The sequence below is a fragment of the Hyla sarda genome, chromosome 1 (genome assembly GCF_029499605.1).
Source record: "Hyla sarda isolate aHylSar1 chromosome 1, aHylSar1.hap1, whole genome shotgun sequence".
NCBI lineage: Eukaryota > Metazoa > Chordata > Amphibia > Anura > Hylidae > Hyla > Hyla sarda.
Genome location: NC_079189.1, coordinates 500,200,795 through 500,212,918, shown reverse-complemented (window position 1 = coordinate 500,212,918; position 12,124 = coordinate 500,200,795).

The window sequence follows — 12,124 nt, the reverse complement described above, 5'->3', positions numbered from 1 at the left end:
CAGGTGAACACACTAATTAAGCCAACTGCGCCAATCAGTTGCGCAGTGGCCCTTTAAATCGCAGAGACCCGGCGCGCGCGCGCCCTAAGGAGCGGGGCCGCGCGTGCCGGGACAGGACCGACGGAGAGCGAGTCAGGTACGGGAGCCGGGGTGCGCATCGCGAGCGGGCGCCACCCGCATCGCGAATCGCATCCCGGCTGGGAGAGGTATCGCAGCGAACCCGGTCAGCAGGTCTGACCGGGGCGCTGCAATTGCGAGGATGTTGCGAGCGCTCCGGGGAGGAGCGGGGACCCGGAGCGCTCGGCGTAACAATTAAGAGGTGATGCACACAGTACAGTGCATGTATCATAGCTCAAGTACACTTATCTGTAATGCATCTGCCTAGTGCCATGAGGCATGGGGATGAGTGCGAGGACCATAGTGCTGGCACACTGTTATACCATAATGTTACCTCTTCCCTTCTGTGACTGAAAAACACTGTATATAAAGGACTTTGCAGGTCACCTTTGTCCCAGTGTGGATATTGAGCACTGCTACAAGATGGCATTGTATGTTAATCAGTAAACTACTTTATAATATTAGACATCTAATAATATAGAAACTAGAAACCCACCCTATTGTCATTGTGTTGGGAATGAATCACCTGTTGAGGATGCGAACACATAACCAGACCTCTTTCTTTATACAGAATTTGTTCTACAGATTTGTTATCGAAGCTGCAGCACTAGAGAGCTATTAGCGGCATGGATCTTGGTAGAGAGATGCACTAACTGGTTCTGTCACTTTCACAGATGTGTCTTTGGATTCTTGCCAGGAGATGTGATTTTCCCTCTATTTTCCTGCTGCCACATAAATACATGTTGTTTTCTATAAGAATTATGCATTCTTAATTTAGTCCACATTGAGGGATTAGCAGAATGGTACCACACAATCATTATTGAATAGGCTTTCCATGAAAATCTCTTACTTAAAGGGGTACTCCTGTGGAAAAGTTTTTTTCTTTTTTAAATCAACTGGTGCCAGAAAGTTAAACAGATTTGTAAATTACTATTAAAAAATCTTAATCCCTCCAGTACTTATTAGCTGCTGAATACTACAGAGGAAATGATTTTCTTTTTGGAACACAGAGCTCTCTGCTGACATCATGACCACAGTGCTCTCTGCTGACATCTCTGTCCATTTTAAGAACTGTCCAGAGTAGGAGAAAATCCCCATAGCAAACATATGCTTCTCTGGACAGTTCCTAAAATGGACAGCAGAGGTCAGCAGAGAGCACTGTGGTCATGATGTCAGCAGAGAGCTCTGTGTTCCAAAAAGAAAACAATTTCCTCTGTAGTATACAGACCCTAAAAAGTACTGGAAAGATTAAGATTTTTTAATAGAAGTAATTTACAAGTCTGTTTAACTTTCTGGCATCAGTTGATTTTGAAAATTTTTTTTTCCACGGGATTACCCCTTTAACCCTATACCTCCCACTGGAATAACATAACAAATACTGCATACTTACCTCACCAGCTCTCCACACTTCACAGCTGTCCTCTCTTTCAGTCTGCACTCCTGTGCTGTCCTTACTTGTTCTAGTGATGTCCTGCGCTGTTATTGGCTGAGCGGGGAGCGGAATGTCACAGGAAGGAGGAAGAAAAGCAAAGGAGCACAGACCAGAAGATATGACAGCTGATGTGCGCGGAAGAGGGTGAGGTAAGTATGAAAGAATGTAATATTTTATTCCACAGGAAAGCATACGACTAAGGTAGAATTTTTCCTCAAAAAACCTCTTTGATATAAAGTTTTAGAAATGTTTGTATTCTTGACTTAAAGCTGTAGGTGTTGTATAAGTATATGTAGTATTATATAGAACATTGAATATCAATTAACCTCTTAAGGACACAGTTGGTTTTGGCCTTGATGACACAGCCGATCTTCATGTTGCATTTTCATTTTTTCCTACTCCATTTATTTTTCTTTCCACTGAGCCATGTGAGGGCTTTTTGTCACAAAATGTACAATGAAACAAAAAAAAATAAAAAAATCTTGTTTATGGATTTAAATTAATAACAAATTCCAAATTTTGCTATTTTAGGAGAGTTTTGTTTCTGCGCAGTGGTCTCTAATGATGTGTTACCTTTATTCTTTCGGTCAGTAAGATAACAATGATATCCAATTTATGTAGGTTTTATTTTATTACTCTTAAAAATGAGAACGTTTAATAAGAAAATGAGTATGCTAAAAAGTGTCCTCTTCTGACCCCATGACACCTTAATTTTTTAGTATGTGGAGATGTTTGATCTTTTGCGCCATGATGTTTAGTTTTTATCAGTACCATTTTTGTTTAGATGGAACTCTTGTGATTCCTTCTCATAAAAAATTTTTTCTGACATACCATATGACCATAAATCTGGTGTTTACACCATTTACCATGTGGAACAACAAACATTACAGACAATTTTGCAAGTATGCTGATTTTTATTAAGGGGTCTTTTATATGATTTTAAAAAAAAATTATTATTTATTTTAGACTTTTTAAGTCCACTAGGGTCTGTTATATGCAATTATTGGATTGCTATTACTGTACAATGCTATGATAAGTAGCAGAATTATATAGGGAAATCCGAACTCTCTTGTATCACAGGAACTGTGATCCAACGGCAAGAGAAGTAAGAGACCTCTGGCCGCCAATATATCGGATAACACTGCAGAGGCCCGATAAGCACCACTAACCCATTGACACATGTCTTTTTTACTACAGATGCTTTAATTCGCATATTTCACTGCATCTAAGTGGTTCATGATGAGCAGCGGTGAGTGCCAGGATGCTGAAAGTACTCGTCACTCACCACCTATGAATAGAGTATACAGGTATGTCCTGTATCATCTATGGGTTAATTATTATTATTATTATGAAATTGCTAATATGCAAATTGCTACCCTATTTAATAATGGGTCTTACAGCCATCTTGGAAAAGCTACATCATGTAGTCATTTTTTTGTTGATTCATAATTCTAAAATAATTCTAATATAAAAGACAAACAAAAATCAGCCATAACATTAAAACAACCAGCCTAATACTGTATAGGTCAATTTTTACCATTGAAGCATGGACTCCTAGGGCAACCTCTTCCCCAATTTTGTGATGTACACATATCTAGATGGCTATTGCTCCATGGTTCAGTAATGATGGTCATGTGCCCATTATAGGTGCGCTTTCCATAGTGAAAGGAGTCCACTTCCAGAAGCTCACGTGAATGATCCTTAAAGGGGTACTCCGGTGAAAACCTTTTTTCTTATAAGCACACTGATCTGGCTGCACTGGTTTTCCTTCCTTGAACCACTTTTGTTAAGTACTAACTATCGTGTATCAAGAGCAAAAAATAACCAAAATTACTAGAGAATCAAGAAAACTGAGAAGAGTTAAAGAGAGACGAGGATGACCAGAAGCAGGGGAGTGAATACTAACACTGAAATCTTTGTGAAAAATCATTTTAGAATCTTAAATACTCAATTGGAAGACAACATATCATACAAACAAACACTATTCATATACCTGGAGTCATCACCAGATAGAGAAAAATATATTTAGCATATTAAGGCACATGGACTGGTGTTGTCTTTCTAGGGCAGTGGTCTTAAACCTGCGGACCTCCAGATGTTGCAAAACTACAACTCCCAGCATGCTCGGACAGCCATTGGCTGTCCGGGCATGCTGGGAGTTGTAGTTATGCAACATCTGGAGGTCCGCAGGTTGAAGACCACTGTTCTAGGAGGGTTAGTAATGAATGAATCCTAATAGCCTGAATTGGCTTAAAGGGTATATAACAACTAGAACCACATTATTTCTGCTATTACAAGTGTTTCTACTATATCTTTGAGCCCAGTTTGAGTTATCCAAAATTCCATAAAGGATTGTTTAATTCACATGGGCACCTTATGCAAATTAGCCCTAAATAGCCCAAAGTTCTACACCCTGTCAGCGAGCAGTAGCCTGACAATCATGCCTGCGGAACACGATTACAGGCAGAGACCCATGATAAGTTGCGCACTGCTCTTCACCCCAATGACATACAGCACAGGAGTGAATTAAATGGTTATGGCTTTTTGGATTTCTCAAACTATGCTCCAAGGCAAAAGACATAGCACATATCATTTTTACCCAAAGTGATCCTTTATTCACAAGATGTGACTTTAAAATCTGATAGGTGTGGGCTCCATCTATGGGACTTGCATACATCAGCAGACTGAAAGCCCCAGATTTGAGGAAAGGGGTGAAGAGGTAACACCCACACCCATACTGCTCTTTCTAGTTTATTTCAGTTGCAAAATAATGTGTTTTTTCAGGGCTTTCCTGAAAATAAAACCCCTATTTATCAGACATGTATGGCATACACTGTTATTATATTACACATGCCATATATGCCCCAAATTCTCTGTTACGTTTGGGTACGAGTCTTGTACAGTTTTACACTGTAGCCCTTGGACCCTTGGACCAGAAAGGGGTACACACCTCTTGTATAAAAAGATGTTATATTCTTAGAGGATAGTAGGGTCCCAAAAGGTCAGAAGTTTTTAGCTATACCTATGGCTGGGTAAAGTTCTTCACTATACTCCCCCACATAAGCAGCTGTCTGGGGTGCCTACTGTTGCTGTCCCCCTCAAAACAGGTCCACTCCATATACAACTGCCATGCAGGCCAGGGTCTCAGTTAATTATTGGTAAAGAAAGATAGGAAAGATGATTATAGTGGTCTGTAAATATACCTTCAATGCTATTTTACCTTCAAGGTGAGCTGAGCTGTGTTCAAAGCAAAGCCTGTATCTCGGAAAGGGAATTAAGAGTTACACTGTACAGGTGATCGGTCTACTAGAAGTATGAATTGTGGACTGAGGAGATTGCTCTGCCGATAACTGGAAGCAGTCAGGTACTTCTAGAATGAGACCTGACATTCACAGAAGATTAATGGTCTGCTTCTTTACACCATTTCAGGAAGATAAATACAATCTCTTAGCTACTTTAACTTTTTCCACTTATACTTGATAACTTAAAAGAAGATTCAGTGAGGTTCAGAATTGGGATTTTTGCTGCTATTATGCAGGTTTTGTCCATAATGATAAAGGAACAATTGGGGAGATGCATTCATTCAGATTGTGTTGTGTTGTTTTTTCTTGCACTTGTTCTGTGCTTGTCTGCTGGTTTATTTCTCAGTTTCTTACCAAAAAGGACGCATAGGGGGATATTTATCAAAGCCTGTGTAGAAGAAGAGTGGTGCAGTTGGCCATAGCAACCAATCAGATCACTTCTTTCATTTTTCACAGGCCTCTATAAAAATGAAAGAAGCAATCTGATTGGTTACTATGGGCAACTGCACCACTCTTCCTCTACACTGGTTTTGATAAATCTACCCCATCCTCTTTTTGAAGACTTTCCACTTTTACAGAGCTTTATCACCATTTCTTTGAGCTTCTTTTTTTTATGTCTGTTCATATTAGTCCTGTGCATCTTGTAACACCTTCTCTGAACTGTATAGTTGTTGGTGCTTTGAAATTATTCTTATTATTTCTGCTGCAACAGAAAATCTAATAAAAAACAGCTTCACAATTGGAAAGTATCCAAACTATTAGAGGGGAACGGTAAAGGTTCCTAATACTTAGCTGGGGAAAGAAGAAACTTGGAACGTTCTGTATATTTTCATAAAATATTAGGTTGTTTATTAAAAGGTAATTCTAAAATTATTTGGAGCTACACTCTGTGTCGTCAGACGTCACGGCATCTGAGATGTAAACACACTTCTCGTCTGCTGCGCATGCGCAAAACTATTTAAAATGCCGGTAAGTAATAAGACCTATAGCGGAAGGGTTTACATTTGTCAAAGTTATATATAGTGGGGTGCTATATGATCATATACCTAGCGGCATTTGTATATTGCTAAGCTATCTTTGTTTTCTGAAGAAATGTAAAAAATAATACTTAAATTACTATCTACCAGTCTCCTTCACATAGATATACCTAATATTAAAGTCTGAATGACATGGACGTGAATTATTTTAAGACATGGTATACCAACCATGATTAAAATGTGACAAAATTATTGATATGGTAACAGACTAATATCAATATAACATACTACATCATTACTATACAGTGCATGTAATATTTTACACAGTGAAAAATTGAATATTCATGTATTGTAAAAACAGGTAATCATAAAAAGTGCAAAACGAAAGCATAAAAAAACGAAAACACAAATTGAAAATGAAATAAGGAAAATAGTGTAGTGATCACCAAGTGATAAAGGGATAGAAAGAAGATACCGTATACCCTTGAAGTGAAAAGAGAGTGATAAGATTGCATTAGTATATTAACAATCAAATAATTGTATATTCTTATTTCATATTGCTGCTGGTATATCCTGTGGAAAATTGCCACCCATTACAAAAACATATTTTCGTTTTATTGATTACACCCCAAACTCGGGTGTTGATGCCTGGATCTATTCCAGAACCTTGCAAAGCTGAGTTTTTAATAGAACATTAAACGGGAACAACTACTGAATCTAAAAAACATATACATAAAGGAAGACAAGTTAAAAATCAAGATGGATGCTTAATTACAAAAATGGAACAAAACTCAATTGTTCATTTAGCCCTTCTGGGGCCATCGTACCTAGAGTGACGATCCAACGGCACTCTTTTCTTGCCAGGGTTTGCTTAGCATTACCCCCTCTGATGCCACTTTGTACTTTTTCTATCCCTCTCATTCACAATTACTTAGGATCGCAGCTTGTTTAAAAAAAAGGGGTAAAGTTTTTAGTGAGGACATCTCTTCAATATTTTTGGCTGCCAGAATATCTCTCACATGTTCCCTAGTGCGGACTTTGAGTTCCCTTGACGTGAGGCCAACGTATATCTTTTTACATCCACATGTGGCATAGTATATTACATGCGTACTAGAACATGTTATATACTGTCGGATATCAAAAATCTGATTGCCATCTGTGGAGTTAAATGTCGTGGCCCTCTCCATATTTTCACAGCCCTTATAGGCTTCACACGGAAAAAATCCTATTCGGGGTGGTCCCAACCCGAAGGATTTTTTATTTTGGCCACGTAGTGGCTCCTCACTAAGCAATCCTTAACATTTTTGGCCCTTTTAGGTGTCATTGGGACATTGTCCAGAATGTATTTAGACACTATTGGATCAACCTGTAACACATTCCAGTGTTTCTGTATAGCACTTCTCATCATGTCCCACTGACAGTTAAAGTTGGTAATGAACCTTGTCACATTTTGATCTTTTTTGTCACCTCCCATCTTATTTTTGGACACTAGTAATTTCTTCCTCGGTGTGTACCTTGCTCTATGGTACACTTTCTTGAATGATCTCCTGCTGTATCCTCTCTCCATAAATCTTTGGGTCAGATCTTTACTTTGTCTTTCAAATTTTTCCTTAGAGGAGCAAATTCTCCTCATTCGTAGGAATTGCCCAACTGGAACAGCTTTAATTGTAGAATGTTGGTGTGCCGACGTAGCGTGGAGTAGAGAATTCGTTGAATTAGCTTTTCTGTATACATCTGTGGATAATAATCCATTAGGTTCCTTGACAATTTGTATATCTAGAAAGTCTATTTTGTGATTGTCATGTTTGTAAGTTAAACGGATATTCATGTTGTTACAATTTAATCCTGTAATAAATTTTTCCAACTGGGACGACGACCCCTGCCATAAAAACAGAATGTCATCGATGTATCTGAGCCAGCACTGCACCTGGTCCACAGTGTGTGCCCCGTCGCACTGCAACACCTCCCATTCCCAGTAACCTAGGAAGAGGTTAGCATACGACGGGGCACACGCTGCCCCCATTGCAGTGCCGCGTTTCTGTAAATAAAATGAATCTTTAAAAGTAAAAAAATTATGTGTCAAAATAAATTTTAATAAGATCAAAACTAAATCACAGAGGTCGTCGTCTCAGTTGCTCATTCTCAAGTAGAAATCCACGGCTCTCAAACCGTGATCATGTGCAATACATGTGTAGAGTCCCTCCACATCAGCAGTAACTGAAATCATATTTTTGTCCATAGAGATCCCATCAATCCTCCCCAGGACGTCCGTCGTGTCTTTTACAAAAGAAGGTAACAATTCCACCAGTGGTTTGAGATAGTAATCAATAAATTTACATGCTGGTTCACATAATCCATCTATCCCAGACACGATGGGACGTCCTGGGGGGTTGTGGGGATCTTTATGGACTTTTGGAATGATATAAAAAGTGGGTATTTGAGGGTAGAGTTTAGAGAGTCCATCAAAGATTTTTTTATCGATAATTCCCTGTTCGAGGGCTGTGTCCAAGATCAATTTCAACTCTCTCATATAACTAGGGAGAGGATTGTGTGTCAATTTTTCATACGTTGTTTTATCTTTAAGTTGTCAAAAAGTTTCTCTTTCGTATTCGTCTATGGGCCAGATCACTACGTTTCCCCCCTTGTCTGCCTGTTTTAGTATCCACATCATCATATTTCTGCAATTGTGATAATGCTTCACGTTGTTGTTTTGTTAAGTTATCTCTTGTTATTTTTGTTGGAATCCTTTTGAATTCCTTAGTCACTAATTTGGTGAATATATCAATGGATGCACAGACAGGCAAGGGGGGGAAAGTCTTGAATCTCGGATATATTTCTTTAGGGAATCTCTTTGGCTCACCTGTGGATTCTTGCTCTAGCAATAGCTCCTCCAATATCTGCAAAGTCTCCCTCTCGTCTGGACTTAATAGAGATGTTTCATTTTTATGATGTAATCTTTTTAGGAGCAGTTTCCTAGAGAAGAGGTGCAGATCCTTTAAGGCTACAAAAAAGTCAAAGCGGATAGAGGGTGAAAAACTTAATCCTTTACTTAAAACATCATACTGGGCATCAGTGAGGGTATGCGAAGACAAATGAATTACCTCCATGTTCCTGATCTTTTTCTCTCTCTTTCCCAGGGGTGATTTTTTACGTTTCTCAGTACTACGGCTTCTCCAATTATTAAGGGCCTGGGAATGAGGTTGGCTCTCAATACTTGGCCTTCGATCATTAAACTCCTCGTTTAATTTCTCCAGAGCCTCATTGGATAACTGCTTTTTGATTTGTTCTTGGTTTTTCAATATCCTTCTCCAGACTGTCTAATGTGGAAGTATTTAATTGTACTAACCCCTAGAGCATTGTGTAGCCAAGTCTTCCCTTCCCTGTTTGAAGCTCTCATCCTCCACAGGAAAAGCTGGGAAAACTTGAACTCTCAAACCTCTGGGAATAAGACCCTTGGCAAGATAATTCTCCAAAAACATTTTGTTCCACCAAATTTTAGTACGTTTATGTAGTAATTGGTTTCGTTGGGAAACTTCCTCTTTCACATCAATGCCATCTATATTTACAAATTGGGGCCTTGTTTGAAAACCTCATCAATTTGGGAGAGCCACCTTTGTTCCCGGGCCCTAAAATCTATGTTAGCTTTGGAACCAAAAGCTGTGAAAAACACTGAAAATATAAATATAAACAGTAGTCCCACCAGACCTTGTACAGACTCAATATTATATAAACGCCTCATAGCGGGTCTGGGCTTAATACAAAACTCCTATCCTTAGGAGGGCTCTATATGCAATATTGTATACCAAAAAGAATAGAGCTACAACAATCTCCAGAAAAATTTTCAATTTTTATTATACATCATAGAAAACAATGATAAAAACATGAGGTATAACTCACAAGGACACACCGATAAAATCGGCGGTGGGGCACAGAGCATAAATAAAGTGCAAGTGCAAAGGTTAAGCAAGCCCCCTGACGAAGAATCGAAACAGTGGCTGTAGGGGTCCGGTGGCGCACAGATATTTCATACTATGGGTGAGTGCACATGATGTAACTTCATAGAAATATTCTCCAAGTGCAGTGTGTATATACATATACACACTGCAGGTTTTGACCGTAGGCTATTTACCAATATATGGGAGTTTTTTTCTGTCCCCAATAGTATACATTTAGTCTACTGTCCATATATATTTCTTAACTATCCGTGTGCAATACTATTTTATCAGCACTTGCACTTTATGTTCTGTGCCCCACCGCCGTTTTTTGTTTTCTATGATGTATAATAAAAATTGTAAATTTTTCTGGAGATTGTTGTAGCTCTATTCTTTTTGGTATACAATATTGCATATAGAGCCCTCCTAAGGATAGGAGTTTTGTATTAAGCCCAGACCCGCTATGAGGCGTTTATATAATATTGAATCTGTACAAGGTCTGGTGGGGCTACTGTTTATATTAAAAGGGAGTTGCAGTCCTCAGAAGAGGCAGGGCCGGTGTGAAGAATGATAAAAATGTAGTATACTACTGGTACAGAAGGGAAAAACTTATAATAATAGGAACACTATTCAGTGTAACATGAATGACAATATGTGCAGGATGATACACAGTCTGTTCACCATATTAATATGTAACTTCACTGAATATAGTGATCCAGTCAATAACCAAAATGTTGTACCAAAAATGAGAAAAGACTACTAATAAAGTGCATGAGCCAATTTAAAATCAGAAAGAAGTACCAAACTAGTGAGGTTCAAATAAACCTGTAAATCACTAGATGCAATGAGGCAAAAGGCAATGAAAAGAAATACCGATCTGTAATTCAAAGCAGCACATGCACATACACACCTGTCGCCCACCTGTCCAGCAACAACCCCTACACCGTTTCACTTGTCTGCTTCATCAGGGAGTATCTGGTTAGTAGAAGGAGGTAACCTTACATATGTCCCGCGGCAAATCAAAAGATAGGGCAGAAAGAAAAAGGTGGATACCTGATGTAAAGCAGGGCGATAACCTGCAGGTATAACCTCCGCCCTGAACTAATTATTAGGGGGAAGGAGCCACACTGCTATACCATAGGGTTACTGTCCACACTGATCACCGCCATGTCTGGAGGTATTGCGCATGTGCTGGTGTACATCATATCCGACATGACCCAAAGAAAGTTTCACATAACCAGACTGACAGGGAGAGCACAAAACAGCAATGCTAGCAACATGATCATGTGACACGACAGGGGTAGCGCATGACCGGACCAGCTTAGGATGAAATAGGGACACCGGAATGGACTCATTAAGAAAATCTATTTGGAAAAAAACTACTCACATTGATATAGACAGTGCAAGGTGAGAAGTGAGGTGAACATGAACGAGGTGAGAAGTGAGGTGAACATGAACAAGTGCTAAGAAGTGCAAATGTAAAACTGCAAATGATACCATGTACAAAAAAAAAATATATATATATATATACTCCAAGAAATAAAAAGCTGCAGCACTCCAAGGTACAAGGTGAATAAGATTTATTGACCCAACATCAGGAACAACGTTTCAACTGCCCAATTGCAGTCTTTCTCAAGCAATTGGAGAAAGACTGCAATTGGGCAGTTGAAACGTTGTTCCTGATGTTGGGTCAATAAATCTTATTCACCTTGTACCTTGGAGTGCTGCGGCTTTTTATTTCTTGGAGTGGATGTCTATGGGACCCTGGACCCGGGACCTTTTACCGCCTGCACCCGCTACTCTCTTCGGAGGTTGTGCCGCTCTACCCATTTGTTTGTATATATATATATATATATATATATATATATATATATATATATATATATAAAAACAAGCTGCGTACCCGGAGTTGCCTGGTTTTTCCTTCCTAATCCTTGTTGTGGAGGAAAATCTGAAAATCAACAAAGGAGGAAGCTTTTAAACTTATATCCCATCCTCAGATATTGCCCTCATGTCCCTCGTATCACATCCTCATTTCCCAACCTCATATCAAGTCCTCATTTCGCGATCTCATATCCCAACCTCATATCCCAACCTTATATCCCGTCCTCATATCTCGTCCTAATATCCCATCCTAATATCCCATCCTCATATCCCATCCTCATGTCCCGTCCTCATATCCCGTCCTCATGGAAGGCTGAGTTGGGATGAAGATATTGTAAGCAGAAAATAGAAGGGGATGTGGCTTTGTGGGAGTGGGCGTGATTGCAAGCCAGACCAATGCACAAAAAGGGTAGAAAATAAAAGGGCTGTGACTTAAATTATGGGCGTGTCTTTGTGAGATGGAGCGTGGCATGCGTGGAG